The following is a 26,642-nucleotide window of genomic DNA, read 5'->3' as shown; positions in this document are numbered from 1 at the left end:
ATTCAGTCTCTCAAGACATTCCCATACCAGTTTAGAGTTCACCTGGTTGGACCTAAGTGCCTTGATCGCTGCTTGGATATCGGTGAGAATAGCTATGTTCTGCCCCCTGTAGTTCCTTTGCAGATTAAAGGAGGCACATTTGTCAATATTTCCCCCTGGAATATGCTAGTGTACCTGCCCATTGGCTCAAAGTACATTTTCCTTGGACCAATAACACCGGCACCCGCTCCCTCTGCTATGAGGGATCCGTCAGTGTACCAAGTAATCACGCTCTCCCAGTTTGAGTTATTACTCCAACGTGTTTCAAACTTCTTATCGAAGTGAAATCTCGTTGTCATGTTATCCCTTGGTATCAGTAATTCAGGATACCGCCTAGAGAGAATATCAATTTTCCTTCGATTTAGGCAGCTTTCCGCCTCACTCATACTACCGGCCATCCTGAATATTGCCCTCCTTGCCTGCATCTGTATGTGCAGATGGAGAAGGATTAATCCCAGAAGGACCTCCAGGGATGCCGTTGGGCATGTCCTCGTTGCCCCACCGATACACACGCAAGCCAGCTCTTGGATGCATACACAGACAGGTAAAGCTGCGCTTCTATAGAATGATCAGAAAACCTGTACTGGTACTCTGAGGTGGCGATGAGGAAGACTGGGCGGCAACCCTGTCGGTCGAACCAAAACCAAGTGGGCGAAGAAAACCACCACAAGGTGACACCGGGAAACACTGTACTCACTTTGACTTGCTAGTCGTGATGCAGTAGGCGAATGAAGATTTGGGTAGGTCTTGCATCCAACAGTATGAATAATGAGCCATGCACTCAATATAGAGAGGTGCTGACGTTGCTTGTCTAAATAACGCGTACTCACGTAAAACCACCACAACATAATCAGAGATCTATTCTATATTATAACAGCGAAGCATAGATTGTAACTCAAGAAGCAACAAAAATACGGAATACCTTTGAGTCGAAATCTCTACGCAGAATATTGGGAGCAGTTCGCGTGTGAGATGAATGGCACATCCAGAATAACAATGATTTCTTTGAAATCTATGGTGAACCAGAAGTGTTGACCATGATACGACTACAAAGACTAAGGTGGTCATCTACAATGTATGGACGGCGCGGGCATACCCAAAAGGGAATTCAAGGGAAAAATTTACGGAAGAAGGTCAGTCAGAAAGACAAGGAAAAGATGGAAAGATACAGGTTACGCCGACGCTGCAATACTATTAAGTGTAAAAGATTGGAGGACGCGGTTACCGAGACAGTTGGAGGCAAACGATGAAGAAAGTTAAAGCATTGGCCAAACTAATCATCACCATCATCATCAACGGCGCAACAACCGGTATCCGGTCTAGGCCTGCCTTAATAAGGAACTCCAGACATCCCGGTTACGCCGGGATCCACCAATTCGATATCCCTAAAAGCTGTCTGGCGTCCTGACCTACGCCATCGCTCCATCTCAGGCAGGGTCTTTCTCGTCTTCTTTTTCTACCATTGATATTGCCTTCATAGACTTTCCAGGCTGGATCATCCTCATCCATACGGATTAAGTGATCCGCCCACCGCAACCTATTGAGTCGGATTTTATCCACAACCAGACGGCCATGGTATCGCTCGTTATGTAGGCTACGGAATCGTCCATCCTCATTTAGGGACCTAAAAATTCTTCAGAGGATTCTTCTCTCGAAAGCGGCCAAGAGTTTGCAATTCTTCTTGCTAAGAACCCAAGTTTCCGAGGAATACATGAGGACTGGCAAGATCATTGTCTTGTACAGTAAGAGCTTTGGCCCTTTGACGTTTCGAGCGCAACAGTTTTTGTAAGCTGAAATAGGCTCCGTTGGCTGACAACAACCGATTTCATCATCGTAACTGTTATCAGTTGTGATTTTCGACCCTAGATAGGAGAAATTATCAACGGTCTCAAAGTTGTATTCTCATATATATATTCTTTCCGTTTGACCAGTGCGGTTTGATGTTCTTGATTGGTTGGTTTTCTGTGCTGATGTTGCCACCATATATTTGCCTTTATTGATGTGCAGCCCAAGATCTCGCTCCGATTGCCGCCTGCTTGATCTGGATGAAGGCAGTTTGTACGTCTCGGGTGGTTCTTCCCATGATGTCGATATCATCAGCATAGGCCAATCGTTGGGTGGACTTAAAGAGGATCGTACCTCTTGCATTTACGTCAGCATCACGGATCACTTTTTCGAGAGCCAGGTTAAAGAGGACGCATGATAGGGCATCCCCTTGTCGTAGACCGTTGTTGATGTCGAATGGTCTTGAGAGTGATCCTGCTGCTTTTATCTGGCCTCGCACATTGGTCAGGGTCAACCTAGTCAGTCTTATCAATTTCGTCGGGATATCAAATTCTCTCACGTCCGTGTACAGTTTTTGACCTTGGCTATGCTAACATAGGCAGATTTAAAGTCGATGAATAGATGGTGCAACTGTTGTCCATATTCCATGGCCAAACTAATACTAATTTAAACTTGTAGTCCCTTATATTTAACTTATCAATATCATGCCCTGGGTTCGAATCTCAGCCGGCATCAATGTTTGTGTTTATCTTGTATTTGTGCCGCTGCCGTGAGGCACTAAGGATGGTGAAAATGAAACTGAAGTCCAGTCTCACTGAAAATTGAGAGCAAAAACAGGAACATAGAAACTGAGTGGGAGCCGTATACTTCACAAAATAGTTAACAGGAAACATATTATACATATAATACTTAACGACCATTCGAACATAGCCTCAGTGACCTTAGTGAAATTATGATTCCTAGAATTCAAAAGGAAGAGCTCTTTGTTTCTGCATCAATATTGCTTTCAAAGCAGAGCAAGAAGCTGTACTGCCATAAAAGTGCTACAGAGACATATCCACTGTGAGCAGAATCAAATGTTTAGTATCAGTTGTGTGTAATCGACAGCTTCATGGGTCCCTTCCGCACATGTTAGTGCCTGGAACTCGCCGTCAGACCTTCTTTCTGATCACCCACTTCCGAATACTCTCTTTCCATTGTTACATTTTTCTTTCTTCTCCCTCTCTCATCTTCCATTCTCAGATTTGATAGCTGTCATCGCGCTGATATAAACTGTGTGGTCGGAACTTTGACAGCGCGGCTATACACAGATAAGCGCCTACTCTACAGTTTGAACACACAGGTCAGGGACTGCCTTTAAATAGATCCAAATAAAACCACAATGCTATTATTTACGAAAGGTATAAGAGGCGAAGATCTTTGCCTTTAAAAGATGAGCAATAAAATTTCAGCTTTTCCAAAAAGTAAAATGTCACGACGTTATTTTAGATGAGAAAATTCTTTGGCGCGATCATGTAAAGGCAAAGATTTAATAAGATTCCCAACGTAACCATAAACGGCAACTCTTTTGATTGGTGAACGAAAGAAAGCAGGTATGAGGATAGAAACAATGCAGGAATGTAAAATACATTTGAACTCCATATCTGTGTAGATGAACAAGAAAACTCGAATATATGGTTGTCGTAGCAACGCGTTAACCATGCCTTCGCGCCGTCGTTTACGGGTAACTGAAACGTGAGCCTCCTCCTTCATGGAATTCCCGAGACACCTGCGCTACTCCACTACTGTTCTGTGCCAAGCGCTCTTGGAGCGACTCAGTCATTGGCCTTTTGGGAAAAAGTGGGTTCCGTTGCATCCCTCCTTAATGTGTGACCTATCCACTGCCATTTCCGCCTTATGATCACATCGTGTACAGGTGCCAACCTTGTACGCCAAACAAGTTCTTCGTTTGTAATAATATCAGGCCAGAGTATTCCAATGATGCGAAGCAGACAGTTGTTCATGAACGCTTGGAGCTTTTAAATAACAGTAGGGATCGCTTTCCATGTGCTGCTCCCATATAGCAACACAGGAAGTACGCTAGCCCAAACCAGTCGCAACTTGATCTTGATGTTGAGATAACTGCATTTCCAAATATTGGACAAGATAGCGAAGGCGTCTGTAGTGCTGTTAATGGGCATCTAGTTCGGTGCCACCATCGGCAGAAAGCCCGCTTCCTAGATATACAAATTGATCAATGCCGTCGATGCTCTGCATCAGACTGACAACCTCGGTTTTGTTGGTGTTTATCTTCAATCTAATTCTACTTGCCTCTCTTTCCAAATCCACAGCCGTTTGACGAAGGTCCTTGAGCCAGTGAACGCGCAAACAGATGACATCGGGGTAGTTGAGATGAGGACATGTCAGCATGAAAAACATCACCGATAACAAGAAGAAATAATGTCGGTGAGAAGATGCAGCCCTAGCGAACTCCACTTTGAACCTGAAATTCCTCGGAGATTTTACTTCGCTGAGGCACGTGATATTTTGTGCAATCAAATGTCGCTCCGATAATAGCTATTAGTTTCTCAGGAATGTCCCTGCTACGTAGAGTGCGCCAGAGGCACTCCCAATTCACACTATCGAAAGCCTTCTCAAAATCGATGAAGAACTATGTTGAACTCTTCAAGCATAAACAGAAGAGTTTGAATGCCGCTAGGCACACAAAACCTTCCTGTCAGAATTAAAACAGACATACTGTAAAGGGGGGGGGAGAAGTATTGTGGCCATTTTGGCTGGACATATTTCACTAGCTAGACATATAGAATAGGAATCATGCAAGATGATACGTCCCCATCCTATAATGAGAAAGTGGAATCTTCGAATCATTTTCTATGAACGCATCCCACATAAGATTTTTGGTGCTGATACACTCCAGTTGCAGCGAGAAGCATCACATCGACTACGATATATAATCGAATCTGTTCTGCATTCCATTAGATCGGACCGGCAAATACAATTGACAACTATGGTCTGAGTGCCGCGGAGCTGACCCCTCCCGACCCTACACTGATCTATTCCTTTTTGAAGCATTGAATATAAGAATTGGAATCGAAAAGTATATGACTGATAGGTAATCAAAGGGAAGTATTTAAGTGCAGACTGATCATTCGTCCGCGGGTGGGGCCTAATTCTTTTGACTTGGAAATTCTGTTCCTGCTTCCCCCCCTCTTCCCCGCTCCCGGTCCTGAGGATAGGTAGGGAGGTGTAATAACAATCTTACAGAAGAGGGTTTAAGGCAACGTACTTTACACTATCTTCATTAAAACAGAAATAAAAAACATGAAGATAAATTAAATATATGTGGAGTTACTCCACTCTACCAAATCCTACCTAATCAAAACAATGCCTTCAATGTCCCGTCAATATGGGGTTGAACGGATCGTGGTAAAATTGCGAGAGAGGCTTCTTCGATGATATGGTCATGTAATTCGCACTGACGAGAATTCACTTGCCAAGATTGGCCTGAACATTGAAGTCGATGAGGAACGGACTTCTGGCTCACCAAAAGAACGATGGCTTTATACGCTTGATGGTGATTTGATTTGACTGCCTTGCGACTCCATCCAGATCAGACCTTTGAATGAACAAAATGGCACTATAGATCGAGACGAGCGAACCTCGCTACTGAACTGGAGAAAGGCTGAAGAAGAAGCAGAGGATGAGCTACTATTTGAGGTTGAAGAGAAACGAGTCTGGATTCCCTGGAGGAATTCAGCACCAGTTTCATTTTTATTTTCAGTGTCCTTCCTTAGATTGTTTCACAAAATGTTTGATAGGTGACTTTAAGTTGGGTGCTACCAAAAGTACCTTGTATCGAGGCAGGTAGTTTTTGCACTAAAGATGTGAGTTCAAAGGTGTGCTCCTTTGAAGCATTACAATCGAACTTAACTGCAGGTGAATCTGCGTGACCAAATTTCCAGCTATTCAAGTTCCTGAGATATGTAGGTATTCCCTCGTGGACAAAGTGGACAGTCATTTTCGCCCTCCCCATCTGCAGAGTAATAGAAGTGCTGACCTGATGGCTCTTGAATTTTCAAAATATCCAAAAGGTTTAAACATAAACTACTACTGAAAGTAAAAGAAACCATCAAAAGAGTTTTTAAACCTTATCTATCTAATCATGTTAGACATATATTTTTGAAGTCCCTCTACAAACCAGAAGAAAAATCAGAGCAAACCTCCACAAATGCATTCTAGTGTCCTATTTAATTAGAACTTTTGAATAGAAAAGACAAGCACACAAAGTTACTTATATAAGTAAAACTAAAAATTGAAAAAGTTCTGGTTTATTCGGTTTACTGTTTGTACGTCTTTCTGTCTGTGACACATACTTTTCTCTAAAACAGCTGTGTGTCTAGGAGGCCTGGAAATCCCCGAAAAATGGAGGTTCCTTATAGAAAATTTTAAATACCGATGCCTCCTTTATTTTTGTCAATTGACATTCCATTCAATTGGCATTCAAACCGGTGAAAATTTATATTTCTTGCCTGAATATACGTGTCACTAGTTGGTATGACAAATTTCAACTTATTCCTGGAAATATTTTCATTAAATACCATTTACTAATAAAATTGCTCCAATCAAAGGGTAGTATAGGTCCCAGGGCGAAACGTGGATTGGTGGATTGGTGAGCACAAAACCTGGGAAACGCCTGCTGAACCAACACCAATAGTTCTACTACCAAACCGTGATCGCTGGGAGTTCTTTCTTAATAAGAAACAGCAGACGAGAAAGAATGAAAGCGAGTCTCCCGCACCTAAAAGCGGGGCAAATTGTACCAACTGATCTTTCGGTTTGGGGGTTGGGTGAAGCTGATAACCCTACATGGAAAATCAAAGTTATAAAGCCACGCAAGGAGCCTCGGACTGGATTGACAACACAACGACAAACCCGGCAAATAAAACGGACGAACGATTTACGCATTTTCTCATGGAACGTGCGGTCGCTCCACAGAAAGGGAGCTACCAAGCAGCTAGTGGATTCCCTGTACCAGAATAGGGTTAATGTAACAGCGTTACAAGAAACGCGGTGGACAGGGAGCAGTTTCCCTGAGAAGAACCGCTACACCATATACTATATTATAGTTTCCACCCAGTAAACCATGTGCTTGGAGTAGGTTTTCAAGTCAGCCAACAAATGAAACCTGCGGTTATCGGTTTTGAAAGCATAAGTGAATGGCTATGCCTTCTACGTTTGAGAGGCAAATTTCAGAATATAAACCTCATTCGAAGAGGAATACCTTTTACAGACAGTAGAACGAACCCTCGAAGTCTGTGCCAGGAATAATATCAAAATCATACTTGCAGATTTTAAACGCTAAGTGGGGTCTACGGTCCAGGACAAGGAAATGTCCTGCCATGCGTCCTCTTTGACAGCGCCAAAAACCAAAGGAGACTACAACTTTCAGACCAAGAGAAGAATCGTCCAAAGAATTTTTCACTACCTCCATGTAGGTGGACGATTATGAGAGATACCACGACCACCGACCAACATAAAATCCGGCTTAACTGGGTGCGGTGGTTGAGTCACCTAATCCGTATGGGTAATAGGATGGGACATGACAACTTTTAGGGATATCGAATTGGTGGACCTTGGCACAAAGCCGGGATGTCTGGAAATCCTTACTAAACCAGGCCTAACCCGCCGTTGATGACGATGAAAGGTGTGTTTTGAGAAGCGAAAGGGATCCTGTTAATTAGTAACCTTGAAAAAAACCAGAACAATTACGGACGAATATTACTGCAGCTGACCAGCTTGATGCCTGAATTTGCGATAAGGGATCTAGCTTGAAAAAAAAAATCTTTCACCAGGAGTACAGATTTCACAGATATGTGGTGACGGTATTTGGGCCAAATTTTTTTGGTTTCCCGAACCAGTGGCGCATTACTCACCTTCTTCTCCGTCTCGTCTGTTCGAAAAATGCAAATGAACAAATGGCTGCCAAATATATTCTCGTGCTTACCATGTGTTGCCTTCGACTTCCATTCATCGATCCGATGGCTGTGATATTATGTCTCAACGGTAACCACGCCCCAGCTTCCGATATCATGAGACAGATTCATCCGCTCCACGGCAAAATTTTGTTTGACGCGTTCGGACTTTGGACGTAGTAGTCCCTAACGGCCGCTGGACGTTTTCTAGATCGGTCTTCGTCCAGGACAATAATCCAAATGCATAAGTCATTGATAGGATAACGAACACATTCAGTGCGCTTATTTTATTCTTCCCTTCCCCCCACACTTCACAAGAATTCGGACGGCAAAGTATCCTTCAAATGACCAACTCAAGACAGTACCAGCCTGCAAAATTCCTAGATATGTTTAGAAGCCTGTTTAGGTCATGGATGTGGACGGAAGGATATTCTGATGACTTTTACGAATGGCTTGGAATCGACTAATCCAAATTCCAACCGAATCCAACCATCGCTAAACATGTATAATCTCCGCAATAGACTTCTGAGATGGGCTTCACACACAACTTGATGTCTTCTACAAAGTACATTAAATTTATCAGCTCACACTTAGCACGCAGACCAAATTTGATTGTGAAAGCTTGCCCTCGAGCATCATTCAGTAGTCATGAAAGGGGTTCAGTGCCGTACAGAACCAAAGAGGTACGGATAGGTAGATATCAGTGGCTGCTCCGAGGAGCCCAGTTAGCGCTTTGGTGCGCCGTTTTGATGCCACAAACTCCTAAGACCGGGACTGTTATTATGGGAGCAGGGAGACAGAGTCCAGCCAGCTTGGATCTTCGGAGCCAGCCCATAGCATTCACGAAAGAAAGCAGCTCTCCGACCCTGCAGCTAGAAATCTCTCTGAGGTCCCCAAAGAATGGTTTACCCAATGTCCGTAGCCTGACTCTAGCCAGAGCTGGGCAATCGCAGAAAAAGTGCATGAGGGTTTCCCTTCCTTCTCCGCAGCTTCGGCAATGCGAATTGTAGGATATGCCGAGCCTAGCCCATGTTCGCCTATGGGCTAGTGCCCCGTGCAGGTCGCCGTAATCTTGAATGCATTTGCACGCGTTTGGCACAGGAGCTCTCGAGATCGGGCTATGTTATAAGCGAGCCAAATTTTCCTTGACTTGACACAGCTCGTAAGCCTTCGCCATCTTAGGCGCTTAGGCGCGGCTGCTAGGTAGTGCAAGTAAACTCGGCCCCCGACAGCCGCCAGCGGAACACCGACTGTATTCGCCGAGGGACTGCCAAGAGCAGAGCCTCGCCTGGGCAATCCGTCAGCCCGCTCATTCCCCTCTATATTCGTATGCCAGGGAACCCAGAGGAGAGTGATCTTGACGGTTCAGCGCGTTTCTGCACTGCCCCACCCCCATGGAAGATATCGTCGCTGAATACAAGGCCTCGATGGCCTGTCGGTTATAATGGCTATGTTACGCTTGGGACACGAATCTCGCTCCAGCCATCGACAGACTTCCAATATCGCCAATAGTTCCGCCTGGAATACACTGGCGAAACCTAGGAGACCATGCGACTTGGATGGAGACCATGCGACTTGGATTCGAGAAAACCCCCGCGCCGACTCCTCAGGCCATCTTTGATCCGACTCAACAAATCTTCCTGCATTTTGCATATACGAATAGGCTATGAGGTGTTATCTTGTTATCATTGTGAAACTGGGAAAGGGGATCGAAATTGGTGATCAAATGATTGGAAGAGAAAAATGCCTGTAAAGCGGTAGTCAGAAGTTTAGGACGCCGGAAAATAGCCGAAAAGAAGAATCTTTTAGAAACATCTATATCTCCCTTGTTACTGAGAATTCGAAGAAAAAAAATGAACAACCATATTTCATTATACTATGTTCGAGTCATTTCCCATGCTATTTCAAAGAAACAGGTTCCTTAACATCGCAAATTTTTAGAAAGTGGTTGGTTGTCAAGATAGAAGTTAAACAACATATCTATAGAATTTGTCCCCTTACCCTCTAACTAACTCAAAAGCTGAACAAATGTCGACGCACTCAATATTCAACTCCAATTAGTGTCTCATTTCCCTTTCGAGGAGACAAAATAAACGAAAATGTCAACTTGGAAAATAGGCTAATCACATTTATGTTCTCAGTATCAATCATTTTAGCAATTTCCTAATGTAATCGTATCGCCGAGGAGAGTTTGCGACCCCCTCAAAAGTCTATCTTTCTTTCCATCTCCAATATCATACCAGCTAACCTGAATACCCTCCATACATCGTCTACCATTTAATCTAAAACAAAACAAAGTATTGCATGGTGTCGTCATCAAGGCTAACAAGAAATTATTTCTTGATAAAGCTTGAAATCCAACTTTTTATCAAAGTATCTTCGATTCCACCGAATACCAGATTGAATTCAATTGTGAATTCTGGAGACAAGAAAACCTGTAATCGCGGGAAAAAGTTATGTCCTCAACGGAGTTTATTGATTTTTCGTGGCATATAAAAATGAAACTTGTTTTTATAACACTTCTGTATATGCACAAACGTAGCTAGGTTTGATTGTATCTGTTAATTGAAATTAATAGGATCTTTTATAGATAATGGTCTATTGTATGTTTACTGAATATGATAGAGGTAGAAAGTCAGAAAAATGTGCTGACGCTCTTGATGAATAATGAATGCTGCAGCTTTCCTGGAAACGAAGGGCTGTTAAATGTGGTTGCCCCAACAATTTTATTGTTTTATCATACCTGGGATATCGTTTTACATGAGCAGGTGGTACTGACTTATCTATGTATCTACATAAAAGCAATCGAAATCTACTCGATTCTAAGGCTATTTGATAGTGCACAATTTCACAGCACCCTAACTCCTCGTGAATATTTATTTGACTTAAAACACTGATAGATATCAAACTTCGATTATGTAAAAGTTTTTCTTTTCAACCCAAACTTTCTCTTTAGGTCTTCCCAATAATAAACTCGTGGAAATATTTTAAGATGAAGTGGCACTGGCCTAAGGTCATTATCTGCCAGCATAAAATTCGCTTATAAACTCTTAAGGCTGGAAACAGCTCTTCTTTGTTTAGCAGATTCTCCAATAAAGGTTTTTTTATAGCTTTGGGACATAGTTATTATATGTTAACTGAAGTGATCCCGTCTTCAACAAGTGGTATTCAGAAGCCACTTTGAAAATGACGAAAATATCAATGTTAAAATCCTCATATTTCATTTAGTGTAGCGCCGGCCAGTTGTTGACGGGATTTGTCAAACGCGTGAACAGCCTCTTCAGACCACACAATCTCTCGTTCAAAACGGAAACGACGATAGAAGTTTAGCATGCCCAAGAACCTCCTCAACTCCTTCACTGTCTTCGGACGCGGGAAGCTTGTAATTGCTTGCACCTTGTCTGGGTCGGGCTGTGTTTGAAGGAATTTGCATTTCTCAACGTTTAGGACTAACCCAGCCTCAAGGAGACGTTGAAAAATGCAGTCGAGATGGGCTAAGTGCTCAGACTCAGTGGAAGAAGCGACCAAAACATCATCCAAATATTCGAAACAGAAGTCGAGGGGGTTAGATATTTTCTTCTATTTGTTGTTGAGTCTAAAATTGATAAACCAGTAGCTTACTCCAAACTACAATTTTTATTTTATTGGGTATATATATTTCGGGAGCAACTTACTCCCTTTATCAGTACAAAGTTACCTGGTAGGTATATCAATTTTAGAAGTCGAGGTTTCGCAGGACTGAGTGAATGAACCTTTGAAAGGTTTGCGCCGCATTCCACAATCCGAAAGTCATCCGGGTGAACTCGAAGAGTCCAAAGGGTGTGCATATTGCCGTCCTTGGTATGTCTTCTGGAGCTACAGGGATTTAATGATATGCCTTGGCTAAATCCATGGTCGAAAAGATACGGCATTTTGCGAGATGATGCGCAAAGTTGTGGATGAGCGGAATTGGATATCGGTCTGGAACAGCCTGGGATCTCCACAGGGGCGCCACTCGCCGTTTGGCTTAGGCATCATATGCAGTGGGGAAGACCAACAGCTGTTTAAAGGTCTACAGATACCCTGTTGAACAAGTTACTTAAATTCTTTCCGCACAATAGCCAGTTTCTGGATTGGTAGAGGACGCATCTTCGAGAAGATCGGGGAACCAGTGGTGTTAATGTGGTGCTACACACTGTGCTTCACTGGTTTAGAGAGGCTACACTCGGTAGTAATCTAGCTGAACTTTTAGAAAAGTGCCCGAACACGAGATTTGGTAATATCTTCTAAAAGTACGAAAAGATTGTTACTTAGGTAAGTTGCCATTTGGCCCGACGGATTAAGGTTGGTCGTGGAATCTGTAAGAAACTTGTTTTCCAAGTCCACCAGCAAGCCATAGTGATACAAGAACACAAGAAGACACAAGAAGTCTGCGCCTAGTATGGGGAAACTGACATCCAAGACTCACGTCCACTTGTCTATACCCGTAGGTGTTGATTCGGGAGGAATTTGCTGCAGTCAGTTTCAACGGTTGCAGAAATAGCCGATGGTGCCGGGGTACGGGAAGAACCGAAACCTCCGCACCAGTATCTACGAAGTAGTTGCGCCTGCTAAGGGAATCAAAAATCGTTAGGCGACGTGGCGCTGCGTTCTGGGTGGCCGTCCCCAGGACCCCCGCGGAGCTATTTTTTGTGGTAGGCGCGAATTTACACGGGAGCGTATATCTGGTAGCTTTATCGCCGAATCTACGATGGTACCAACAAATGCTTCGGTCCGTAAGCTGTCCTGATGACCTGCTAGCCGATCCCCCTTTTCAAGCACCAGACCGCGAGCGAGCTCGTGACCTGCCACCCGAACGCTGAGCCTGCAACGTCGCCCTCACTTCAGCCATGCTGACTACTAACGCAGCTATTTCGCGTTTCAGCTCGCCAATTTCGTCCGAGGGCTGCTAAACGGCCGCTACGATCGGGCGTGCGTGCATCTCGTGCACCTTGTCTGCCGCAGTTGCCAGTGCCTCCAACGAACCGGAGACGCACGCGAGAACCACCTGGGTGCCCTACGGGAGTCGACGCAGCCAAAGCGACTTCATCAAGTCATCGTCGATCTTGCTCCCAATCAATTACCTCATTTCGCGAAGCAATTGGCTGGGAGTTCAAACGCCCAATGTTAAATCTGCCAGTAAGTGATCCAGTTTAGGTGGCTCATTTACCGATAGGCGCTCGGTCTTTACTATGTCGGCCACCAGGAGGATGGACTCCTCATCTAGAACCTACTATCGCGTAATTGAACCTAGTCGCGTCCGCCGTTATTCCGGACATCTGGAACTGTGCTTCCAGATGGACGAACCACAGCTCCGGTTTCCGCCGCCAAAATGGAGGGACACGCACAGCGAGGGCGGTCACCTGAGGGTCCGATAGGCCTGCCGCGTCTGTATTGTCAACCAACATCTCCAAAAACTGATTTTACGATGCGAGTTTCTGTCGAAGATGCGGATACCGAATTCTGCAAGGCCCTACTTTGACCACGGCTGGCCACACCCAGAAATGTCCACACGAGCGAGCTTGCTTTCGAGGAAATACCTAGCTGCGCCACATCACCCGGTCCCCAGATGTAACCTAGGGGTCTCAGCGACCGAACGACGGTGCTTTGGGGCGCACCCGGGCTTCAGCCTAGATAAAAAGACCGTCTTTTTGTGTTCTCCGATCTCGAGTTGGAAGAAATGCTCTCCCCGCTCGAGAGCACGGTACAGGTCTTCATATGGAGGTTTCAGCGACTTCCGAGCGGCATCCATCCAAGCGCTCCGCTTTGGAGAACCTCAAATTCATCGGTATCGTCCAAACCGCCGCCGACAAAATGGCATTCATGGGACTACTCAAGAAGGATCGTATCAAAGAGAAAAAAAGCCCAAGCTGCGGCCGCAAAGGCTTTGGTGTAAATGCTGGTCAGCCGAGGTTGATCAAAGATTTTGTATTTTCACAAACTCCTGTTTTATGGTTTTAATAAAATTGGACTAAAAGGGGGGAAAAAGGGCCGGGGTGATGTGGCGCAGCAGGATTAGAAAAATTATTTCGAATGTTGCTAATCCGAGCTGCGCCACAGACCCTTGAAATGATTCCAATATTTCATTAGGAAATAAAGCGATTCAAGTGAAACTGACTTACTCACCCAGGGAAGGACATTGCACTTTGTGATAATAATTCAAGTCAGAATCGAATGTAATTCTTTCGTTTCTACTTTATGTGTTGATAGTCTCTTCCAGCCAATCGTTTTATAATACTTCCTATGTCCAAATTGCCTCAACTTAAAAATTTGTCCCACAGTTGATCGGAGTCTATTAACATATTGCGCTCGTGAACCTTGGGAAATCCATGAAGTTATGTTCTTAGAGCAAAGTGAGTTGAATTCTCAGAGTAAGATACTAGGACCGATTAAATTTCTAGAACTAGAAAAACTTGGAAAAGTTGTATTTTCAACGACAAATAGATTGTAACGTTAGCACTTAAGAAGGGGAAGCGAAATTACCATTAACTCTGACGCTACATCTTACTGAGCAATTCGACAACAAAGAAGTCGTTGCTATTATGTAAGAACTCCTGGTTACTGCAAACGCGGCGAACGGCAATTTCAACGCTATGCTTGATCAAAGGGAATCTCTTGGAATTTTACAGCCTCAGCCTCGACAAGGTCAAATGTTTCTGACAGTGCTAGGAGTAGAAATCTCGTACTACCAACCGCGTGAGTCAATCAATTTCAGAGAAAGCAATTCGGAAAAGTTCACGGATGCTTACGCTAGACACTAGTCCCTTTGCTTGTTGCTCGATGATACGCTAATCAAAATGCAAGCGAACAAACACGCTGATATTCCAAGAATCATATTTTGTCGAAATCCGCACCGTCGTCACTGGAAACGAATTAAAATTTTTAAAATGGGAACTAACAGTTTCATCCAGAATAGTGGAATGCAACGTACGTAACGAACCAGCGGAGCTTTCTCAGATCACTCAACGAATTCCAACAGAGCGTCGAGACAAAGCAGTTTTCGGTAAAAGAAGCGAAAGAATATTGAGGTGGACTTTGGGGGCTACCTGCCCAGCATCATGATTACCGCCAAAGGCACCCGCCATACTATGTCCGGCATGAATTTTGCGGATGTTACCGAAGAGGAGGTACTATGAACCATAAATAGTTCGAAGAATTGGAGAGACCTAAATAGGAATCGCATCTTTCAAGGAAGATTTTTTTAAGTACACTGAATGTGTATGCGTTATCCCTTCACTGGCTTATGCTTTCCAAATATTGCCGTGGACGAAAATTGATTTGAAAAACGTCCAGCGACGGATACACCTTTATCCCGTTCACAAGCGGGGTCAGCTCGTCGTGATCGGTTTCGCCATTTCGCTCTATCGACTGCTTGATCTTGGTGCAATCTCGAGGCTTTTAAATCCCCATCCAGCGTATCAAGCCACTATTGTTTCGGACGGCCTTTTGGTCGTTTACCATCGACTTCGATGTTCAGACCAATCATGGCAAGTGAATTCTCGTTAGCACGGATTGCGTGACCATACCATCGAAGACGCCTCTATCGCATTTTTTCCACGATCAATGGAACTTCATAACGATCGCGGATATTCTCATTTCGGATGTGATCAAAACGTGCCACGCCACTAGTCCAACGCAACATCTTCATCTCCATTAACGCAAAATCCCATTCATTGTCTTTTATAGTTGGCCAACACTTAGAACCATAGAGAACGATATGGCGGACGAAACTGCGGTAAATTTTAGATTTGAGATATTCGTTGATACGTCGGTCACAAAGAACACCAGTTGTCAAACGCCACTTCATCCAGGATGCATTAATGCCTTAAGCAATTTCATAATGAAGTTCTCGATTGGCTGATAGCGTTGACCTAAGGTATTTAAATATGGCAATTCTCAAGCGACCATATTGCGATTACCAGCGGACGCAGCGCAGAAGTTATTAGTGGTCGAGAAGGTTCGAATTGGATGGGTTGTTTGCCGTCTGAGAGAGCAGATTTCTCTAAAGAGGTACTTCAAGTGCCTCGCAGTTTGGTCATTTCGCAAAGGCATGAACCAGCGGCATTGATCAGTCCGATCGATGCAGAAGGTGTGGGGAGAAAAGCCATATTGCCAAAGCATGCAATAGGGACCCGAAATGGCTATTATGCTAAGGAAGTGAGGAACGAGATTACTGGCATATTACCGGAAGTGGTAAATTCCCGGAATTTAGGAAGGCGCTGACTTCAATGAAAAAATGAGGTTTATTCAAATAAACCTCAATCATTGTGGAGTCGCTCAAGATTTACTCGAGCAGACCATCTACGAATCCGAGGTGGGGATTAGGGAACCCTATAGAAACCGTCCGGATAGCTGAGTGGTTAGAGAACAAGGCTGTCGTACAGAAGATCGCGGCTCAAATCTCACTGGTGGCAGTGGAAGTTGCATCGTGATTTGACGTCGAATACCAGTCGGCTCAGCTGTGAATGAGTACCTGAATCAAATCAGGGTAATAATCTCGGGCAAGCGCAATGCTGACTACATTGCCTCCAATAGTGTCCTGTAGTGTACCGTTACGGTCTTGAATGAAGTGCTCTAACACACATCAAGGCCCTGATCCAACGTGGATTGTTGCGCCAACGATTATTATATTATTATTATTATTATAGAAACTGTCACGGTGGGGTTATGGGTTACAGATTCGACTGGTGGAGTGGCGATATAGGCATGCAGTCGACAAACCATACAATGTACAAAAATAAACGGGATATATGTGTAAAGCTGTTACGCCCCACCAAGTCTGACACTGTCCGAATTCGAGGAAAAGCTTGACAGTTTTGTTCTCGACGCAAGGAGTCGTAGTCCAAGGGTGATTGCTGGTGACTTCAATGCTTGGGCCCGTGAGTGGGGTAGCAGAGAGACAAATGCAAGAGCCGCAGTTTATTAGACGCTTTCGCATAGTTGGATATTATTCTGGCCAACGAATGATACGTAAACGCCTCAATCGTAAACCTAACTTTTTTCTGCCCTGCACTGGCACATGGTATGTTCTGGTGCGTCAATAAGGACTACAACCACAGCGACAATCCTCTTTGGGCCATGAGTGGAGTCAGCGGCCAGAATACCAACATGCCCGAAACCGAGAAAGATATCAGGCTGGTCTGCTAAAGCTCTGGATGAGCAGACTTTCATAAAAGTATGGTTAGATCAAGCTAATAAAGTAGGCGCCTCTATGCAAAGAGCTGTCCATGTGGCCCAATGCATCGCCAAAGTCTGTGACACGTCCATGCCTAGGAGGTGCTCATTCCCCAGTAGAAGACCAAACTACTGGTGGAATACTGAACTAGCCAGCCTTCGATCAACCTGTCACCGAGCCGGAAGAGCGGCTCAGAGGGCGGTAGGCAGAATCGACCAAAGTCAAAAAGAGCGCGCCTATAAGAAAGCCCGCAAAACTCTCAAACTCGGCATCCAACGAAGCAATAGGGAATGCTTTAAGCAGCTCTGTTTGGAAGCGGACGTAAATCCGTGGGGGAGCGCCTATAGAATCCTGATGGGGCGATTCAGACGCCGATCATCTCCGCAGGTCGCATGCCCTTCACTCTTGTTAAAAATTATTCAGGGATTATTCCCTCAGCAAGAGGAGGGCATAGACAGCTTTCAGCGGCCTCTGAACGTGATGGCAATACCGCCAGTCACCCGAGACGAGCCGCTGGAGATCTGCGCTAGGATAGGAGATAGCAGAGCTCTGGGTCTGAATGGCGTGCCGAATAGGACCCATAAGCTTGCCATGAAATCCAGACCAGACATGTTCGCTGAGTTGTTCGAAGCGTGCATATCCGAGGGGATATTTCCTGCATCATGGAAGCGGCAGAAGTTAGTGCTACTGCCTAAGGCTGGCAAACCTTGAGTTGAGCCAACCTCCTACAGACCTATTTGTCTTTTCGACACACTGGGCAAAATGCTAGAGCGAATAATCTATAATAGATTACTCCCGGTTGGTGAGAGCCAGGGAGGCCTCTCAGATTGACAGGATGGGTTGCGTAAAGCCAGATCAAACATTGATGCCATCAAAATGGTTACTGGCTTGGCCAAAATTGCAATCTACGGAAAGGACACTACTAGCAAATATTGCGTGGTAGTGACGCTGGATGTGAGAAACGCACTCCATTCGTTCCAATTTAAACCTAATACGGGAATCTCTGGCGAAGATCGGTATTCCCGCTTATCACTGATGACGGACCCCAGGAGTACGTTACCTCTGCAGGTATCCCACAGGGCTCTGTACTGGGCCCACCGCGTTAATATCATGCGAAGCGATGAGTGCGTTTAAGGGTTGAGCCTGACACTTGCGTAGAAAAAAACGGAAGCGGTCTTCATCACCAAGCGCCGTAAAAGAAATTTTGCCCCTATTCAAATTGGGAATCATATCATCACTTCTAAGCACGGCATGCTTCCAGGTTGCTTATAGCTAGGGTAGTGAGTTCGGACCTGCTGTATGCAACTCCAGTTTAGAGAAAGGCATTTCAGGATACATTTAACGTTAACAAACTGAGTTCAGTCTACAGACTGTCTCAGATGAAGCAGTATTCGTCGTCTCTGAAATGATGTCCAATGACATCTTGGCAGACGAAATGACGAATATATATAATGCGAAGTCTATCTCTACGTTATCGCAGGCGGAGAACGCCGAAGAAGAAGGGAGAGATCTCTAAATAGATGGCAAGGCTGTTGGGAACGCTCGGGAAAGGGTCGGTGAACACACAGGCTCATCCTTGCCATCAAGGAGTGGTTGGAGAGACGGCACAGGGAAGTTAATTATAATCTTACCCAGTTTCCCACGGGGCATGGAGGATATCGCCAGTACCTGTTCAGGTTTAAACTAGATACCGCACCCGATTGTCCAAACTGCGATGGAATGCCAGAGGACCCAGAGCATGTATTCTTCTACTGCCCGAGACTTGTGGAGGAAAGGAAGAACCTAAAGGAGGGGGGAGTCGGGGGTGGTTTTAGTGGGTAAGAATCCCGCACGCTGGCGTGTCCAGGCCAGCGTCTTTTGAAGATTTCCACCTCAAAAAAAAAGACAGACAGGCAGACATTGAACCTTGAAAAGGCCGGTCGACATATATTATACCCTTTTAAAACAAACACCCATGTCTTTCTGTAATAACTATGGCAGTTGAAGTGACGAGGATGTCTATCCGGGTTGGCTGAAATCCTCCTGCTAATAATTTTCACTCGTTTACTGTAAAATAAGATCCCGACTTACGTTGGGAATCCGACCCATTTTATATTCATATATCAATCCACATACCAGATATTATCGTTGGGTTTTGCTTATTTTAGAAACACTACCAACTTTCAACAAGCATTTCCGCTGATTGAGCGTCTTTTATCCAGATGTCATGGAAGAAATAAGATATGAAATTTCCTTTCTTCAAGCAAGTCGAATTTGGAACTTAGTTAATTGACTCCTTTACTGCTGTTAATTTAACTTCCCAGGAGTTCCCTATCGTTTTCATGAGAACTTATACAAAAGGAGTTGATAACCAAACTCATAACTCAGTGAACATTTAATTTTCTTCCAACTATATCCTGGCATTGGCGACCTAAATGGAAACTAGAATTTGGGTTGTCGGTGGTCTGAACTGTAGCCACATTTTCTATGTTAAGGCACTTCAAGGAAGAAGCACTATCCTAATTAAATTTACTTGAAAGCCTTATAAAATCTAGTCGAGCAAGGTATTAGCTTACTCACAGTAAACAGAAGCCGCTGAGCATAGTGACAAAAAGCCTGTTTGATATTCATATGTCCATATGATCTACCTTCTAAATATTTGAGGAGCATGGGAAGTATATAGGAATATCCACCGATGTAGAATGGAACCCAGTATGACAGTATGAAATCCAATACCCCCTAGCCATGTTTCCACAAGATAGCAGGCCAGACGTCCAGCGGCACTAACAACCACGACATAGGAATAGTAAAAAAATGTTAATCATATCCATATCACTTACATTTCGATAGAGGCGTGTGTAATAAAGGAGAGAGCTTAATCCTTATTGTTGTTGCTGGTATTACACATCGAATTCCATGAAGTGTATGTACAGTATCTGATGTCGGAGTCACCACACCTGGACTGCAGGTAAACAGAGAATTACGATTTCTATGGACGCGGCCACTTTATTTCACCATAAAACAAATTTTTTTCTATTCACTCAGCTTTTTTCCGAATTCTTGCTCAATTTTTTATTACCAGCTTTTACTCAATTTTTTATTATATCGTTAACAATTATCACTTTTTCGAATTTTTATATTTTTTTCTTTAATTTCTTTATTTGCCTCTCGCTCACACACGAAATATGCACGACCTTATAAGATTTTTACCTTTAGAAATTCTTGTTTGGTATTTCGTTAACATCGACTCTGAGTCGACGTTGCGGTCGTCGCCGTCTACCTGTTACACACACCACAGAGAGGTCGTCCACAGGTAAGAGATACAGCAACAACAACCAACCCAAGAAACAGAACTCCGAGAGGGAAGCGATAGAGGCGAGGAAACAACAAAATACCTCCGGGCAGGTGGCTTTCTTTCACACAAATTCACACAACGCACTTAATGTCCACCGACGCCGCGCCAATGGGACCTAAACTGAGTCGAAATCCAAATAAGATACCGGAGAGTCCTTACAAAGGTATTTAGCGGATGCGTCTCTAAAGCGAAAAGGAAATCCTGAATGACTCACACTATCCACGTTTAATATCTAGTTAAAGAGTGCACTGAAGCTAGCATTGAGATGTTCGAGAGACGGGACCTAACCCGCAGATACTTCTCAGAAGACGTCTTGCGAACGTACTTGCTAAGTCGAGAGTTTCGAGACAACTAATATCCATTCACAGAATGGATATCGATGGGGCGTTAGTGCGGCTACAACTTGGATAAAACGTGGCCCCAGCCGTTCCAGCTTGGCTACGGTTTACTAAGTTGGGCTAGAGTAGCTCTTCGTAACCTGCAGATAGCGAGCTTTGGGAAAAATCAGATACTTGATGGAAGTATCTGTGGTGTTGACGGTAGGCCTTCGAACATGCCAGAGAAATTGTTTCCAAGCATGTGGAATTATCGAGGATTTATCCATTTCGATATGCACCTTTTGTCTTAGTGCAATCACATGTAAATACCTAAACGATGTAAAAATTGGATTCTAATTAGTTCCAGCAGGGGATTTAGATTATGTAGCGAAAAAGCGGAAATTGAACATTACGTTTCACTGTGTTACACAGATAAGTAATTAGATAAGCATGCATACCTTGAGAAAACTGTGGAAAAAGCGTTAAATGACCATCCCAAGGAACAATTTCGTTGCATAGTTTCCCTTTTCATGGATTGAACCCGACTAAAACGTCTTTGGAAAACTAGCTGCATTCTCGACTATTTTGAAACACAAAAAAATGCAGCGTCGAAACCTTGCTGCCAGGGTCATTGAGACGCAAGAAAACATTAAGAACTCGAAAGTGAGAACCCTCCCGTGATTTTTAAACTGATAAATGGTGGTGGTGGCTGATGAGCAGCTAGCCGATACCCTGTCCAAATATAGGACTGATGTAACAGCGTTACAGGAGATGCGTTGGATAGGGACCGGTTTGCTAGAGAAGAGCCGCTACACCATATATTATGGTGGCCATCCAGTAAACCATGTGCTCGGAGTAGGTTTCTTAGTCAGCCAAAAAATGAAACCTTCTGTTATCGGCTTTGAAAACATAAGCGAACCGCTATGCACTCTGCGCTTGCGAGGCAAGTTTAAAAATATAAGCCTCATTAACGTTCACGCCCCTACAGAGGAGACTGCAGAGTCGGAGAAGGATACCTTCTACCAGGCAGTAGAACGAACCCTGCAAGCCATCAAAATCATACTTGGGGATTTTAACAGCCAAGTAGGGAAGGAGCCCGTATTCAGGCGATACGTTGGCTCCCATAGCTTATACGAAAATACAAATGATAACGGACTGCGGATTATTCAATTAGCAGGGTGACACGAAATGGTTGTTGGAAGTACCTGGTTTGCGCGGAAAGCGGTCCACAAACTTACGTGGGCCTCTCCAGACAGGACCACTTTCAACCAAATTGACCACGTGTTAATTTAACGCCACCACCTTTCAGCCTTGATGAATGTCAGAACATATAGAGGGGCCAATATAGACTCGGATCACTATCTCGTTGGCATGATGTTCCGAGCTCGAATAACAACATCACCCAGAATCCCCTCTGACAATCAGGGGAGAGTTAACACTGAAGCCATCCACAACACAACCCTCCACGACACCTATAAGAGGGAAATGGATGCCGCAGTCAACAGAGGTCCTGGAGATGAAGCATCAACAAATGATCTTCACAACCATCTGAAGAACGTTATCATTGATACGGCCACAAACATACTTGGCCCCAGCCACAAAAGGAGTCAGAACGGCTGGTTTGACAATAAATGTAAGCTAGCTACGGAACAGAAGAATGCCACGCCACATACCGAGTAATGTTGCATTCTCAAAGAACGCGGGCAGGCGCAGAGACTTATCACGAACTCCGTCGAGCGGAGAAACGTCTTCACTGACGAAAAAAGGAAGCCTGGGAGAACCAACAAGTCTGTGAACTAGAAAAGTACAGGGAGCAACCGCACCAGGCGCGGAAGTTTTACCAACAAGTTAGCAGGATGAAGCCTTATACACCACGATGCTCATCCTGCCGAGACAAAGAGGTAAATCTGATTTCCGACAGAATGGGCATATTAGAGCGATGGGTTGAGTACTTTGATGAGTTACTGAACAACCAGAAGATCGGCGAGTTCGAGGTCCCGCCAACTGAAGACGACGGACAAATACCGCCCCCACCAAGTACAAGAGAAACAGTCCGTCCAATTCATCGGCTAAAAAATTATAAGTCGCCTGGGGCCGATGGAATTACAGCCGAATTGATTAAATATGGAGGCGACCAGTTACACCAAGTAGTTCATCAACTTGTGCTCAAGGTATGGGACAGCGAATCAATGCCTGACGGTTGGCATCTGGGCATTATCTGTCTCATACATAAAAAGGAGATATCACACAGTGCAGCAATTATAGAGGTATCATGTTGCTGAGTACCATCTATAAGATATTCTCCACTATCTTGCTAGACCGGATAGCCCCATATGTCCAGAACATCGTTGGCCCATACCAAAGAGGCTTCACTCCAGGCAAATCAGCAACAAATCAGATTTTCTCTCTGCGGCTAGCGATGGAAAAACGGTTGGAATATGGACAACAGTTGCACCATCTATTCATCGACTTTAAAGCCGTCTATGATAGCATAGCCAGGGTAAAACTGTACACGGCCATGAGAGAATTCGGTATCCCGAAGAAATTAATAAGACTGACTAGGCTGACCCTCACCAATGTTCGAGGCCAGATAAAAGCAGCAGAATCACTCTCAAGACCATTCGACATCAACAACGGTCTACGACAAGGGGATGCCCTATCATGGGAAGAACCACCCGAGACGTACAAATTGCGTTCATCCAGCCATCGGCGCGAGATCTTGGGCTGCATATCAATGAGGGCAAGACAAAGTATATGGTGGCAACGTCAGCACCGAAAACCAACCAACCAACAACATCAAACTGCACTGGTCAAACAGGAAGAATAAGGATAGGAGAATACAACTTTGAGACCGTTAACAATTTCTCCTATCTAGGGTCGAAAATCACAACCGATAACAACTACGATGATGAAATCCGTGCACGGTTGTTGTCAGCCAACAGAGCCTATTTCAGCTTACAAAAACTGTTCCGCTCGAAAGATCTCACCATAAGGTCAAAGCTCTTACTGAACAAGACAATAATCTTGCCAGTCCTCATGTATTCCTCGCAAACTTGGGTTTTAGCAAGAAAAATTGCGAACTCTTGGCCGCGTTCGAGAGAAGAATCCTCTGAAGAATTTTTGGCCCCCTACATGAGGATGGACGATTCCGTAGCCTACATAATGCCAAAATCTATGAACGATACCATGACCGTCAGGTTGTGGATAAAATCCGGCTCAATAGGTTATGGTGGGCGGGTCACTTAATTCGTATGGATGAAGATGATCACGCCCGGAAAGTCTATAAGGGCAACATCTATGGTAGAAAAAGAGGACGAGGCAGACCCTGCCTAACATGAAGCGATGGCGTAGGCCAGGACTCCAGACAACTTTAGGCATATCAAATTGGTGGACCTCGGCGCAAAACCGGGATGTCTGGAGTTCCTTATTAAGGGAAGCCTAGACCGGATACCGGTTGTTGCGCCGTTGATGATGATGATGAAATAAAACCCATTAAAAATTCACATTTTACCAGTGCAGAGAACAAATTCATAACTATACATAATTCGTGCATATGCGTTGTTCTCGTCTTCTCTGCCTTTCACAATTTAATCTCCTCTAATTTAAACCTCTGCAGGTATTGGCGATATCCTGCATACCCCGTGAGAAACTGGGTGAGATTATAATTAATCTCACCGTGTTGTCTCTCCAACCTTGATGGCAGGAATGAGCCTGTGAATCCACCGACCCTTTGGCAGGCGCTCCCACCGCTCCTATGGATTTATGGATCTCTCCCTCTCAGCCTCTTCGTCTGCAATGGGGGATAGATTGGCTTCGCATTGTATATGTTCGCCATCTCAGAAGAATGCTGCATCATCTGAGACAGTCCTGAAAGCAGAGCATACTCTCAAGGCTGTCCTCCTGTAGACTGCACTCAGTTTGTTAGCGTTAACTGACATCTGCAATCATCCCAACAAACTGGGATCGCTTGAAGCATGATTGAGGTCACCACCCTGGCTATATGCCACCTAGAGGTATAACGTAGTCCTCCCACGTTCGGCATCATCCTTGCCATACTTGCAGTACACGATTTGTCCCAAACATACTGCACAGGTTGCCTATAACTGAGTTTCCTGTCTATCACCACTCCCAAGTATTTTATGGTCGGCATGGAAGTGATGATATGACTTCCGATTCTAATACAGGCGTAATTTCTCTTCCGGCGCTTAGTGATGAGGACTGCTTCCGTTTTTTCCTCTTAGCATCTTCGAGATGCTTTGCGACAGCAACCAGCGCTACGTCGTCAGCGTAACCCACCCCCGTGGCCGGGAAAATTAAGTACATCGCTGTACATTTTGTTCCACAGTCACGGGTCAAATACGAAACACTGCGGATCACCCGCGGAAGCAACGAGCTCCTGGGATCCATCATCGGACACCGGAGCCTCCTTTCAGCTAAATAACTATCAACGATAGTAGCGAGATATTAACCTTCCTCCTTCCTTCCTATTAACCTTCGTTAGTATTAGATTCCAGTTAGCCGAATTGAATGCATTTTTCACGTCCATGGTTACTACTACGCAATATTTGCTGGTACTACACTTTCCATGAATTGCATCTTCGGCCAAACCAGTATCCAATTTCATGGCATCAACGGTTGATCTGGCTTTACGGAACCGGAGTAATCTATTATAAATTAGCCGCTCTAACATTTTCCCCGCAGTATGGAAAAAGGCATATGGGTCTGTATGAGAATGGTTCACCTGGAAGTTTACCAGGCTTAGGCAGTATCAACTTCTGCCGATTGCATGCCACTGGAAATATTCCCTCGGCCATGCACGCTTCGAACAGCTCAGCGAACATGTCCGGTCTGGATTTCATGGCAAGCTTAAGGGCCTTATTCGGTACTCCATCCAGGCCGGCGCTCTACTGTCTCCTATTCTACCGCAAATCTCCAGCAGCTCGTCTCTGGTGACTGGCGGAATTGCTGTCACATTCAGAGGTGGTTGGAATGTGTCGAAGCCTGGATGATTTTCAGCAAGAGGGTAGGACACATGATCTGCGGAGATGAACAGCCTCTAAACCGTCCCATCACGATTCTATAAGTACCCCCCATGGGTTCACGTCCGCTTCTGAGCAGAGCTCCTTAGAGCATTTCCTATTGCTTCGTTGAATGAACCCTGAAGCTTGAGGGTTTTGCGGGCTACCTTATAGAGGCACTCTTTCTGTCCCTGATCGACTCTACCTACCGTCTTCTGAGCCGCTCTTCTGGCTCAGTAGCAGGGTGATCGAAAGCTGATTAGTTCACCATTCCACCAGTAGTATGGTCTTCTACTGGGGAATGAGGACCACTGAAGCATAGACGCGTCACCTGCTTTGGCGATGCATTGTGCCAAATGGACGGCTCTTTCCGTAGAGGCGCCTGCTTTACCACCTTGATCTAACCACACCTCTATGAAGGTCTGCTCATCCAAAATTTTTGAAGACCAGACTGAAATCCTTCTCGGTTTTGAGCATGATGGATCTTTACCCTGTAGCTCGACACATACCTCAAAAAAGATCGCTGTCAGTGTAGCTGATACATCATACATACCACGCGCCAGTGCAGGGCTGACAAAAGTCAGGTCTACCACCGAACCTGACCCTCCTTTCTAAAAGGTGTTTACAGCGCCTTCGTTAGCCAAAGCTATGACCATCGCCGCAAAAGCTTCTAATAAACTGTGCCACACTTTTTTTGGGGTAGGGTAGGTGAATACATTTACGCACACAGTGTTGGACTCCCGATTCGGTACGTCGTCGGACTACCAACTAAACACCTCCCCATCGTCAGAGAGCTAGCCTGGAACCGTTTGTCACATCACTTCGGGCTAGTCCCCGAATTCTCCCGCCTTGCGGAGCCTTCAAATCAGGGAATTCGTTTCACCAACGGGAGGGGAGAGGAAGAAGGGAACTGTCAATTCAAGGAAACCCCTGCCATCCGGCTCCTCCACCGGTCGAGTTCTATCTTCTTAGCAACGGGAAGGG

At 44.8% G+C, this 26,642-nt stretch overlaps 1 protein-coding gene across 1 annotated transcript in view; it reads right to left on the bottom strand.

The window, feature by feature from the left end:
• LOC119658862 overlaps positions 1-20,676 on the bottom strand; it is a 361,537-nt gene extending 340,861 nt beyond the window's left edge. Inside the window, exon 1 of the mRNA XM_038066618.1 lies at positions 19,809-20,676. The gene's annotated coding sequence lies outside the window, so the exon portion shown is untranslated. The remainder of the gene's footprint in view (positions 1-19,808) is intronic.
• Positions 20,677-26,642: the final 5,966 nt, after the last annotated feature.

The sequence above is a fragment of the Hermetia illucens genome, chromosome 6 (assembly GCF_905115235.1).
Source record: "Hermetia illucens chromosome 6, iHerIll2.2.curated.20191125, whole genome shotgun sequence".
NCBI lineage: Eukaryota > Metazoa > Arthropoda > Insecta > Diptera > Stratiomyidae > Hermetia > Hermetia illucens.
The sequence above is the reverse complement of the archived record's forward strand: the minus strand, read 5'-3'. Positions and strand labels throughout refer to the sequence as shown.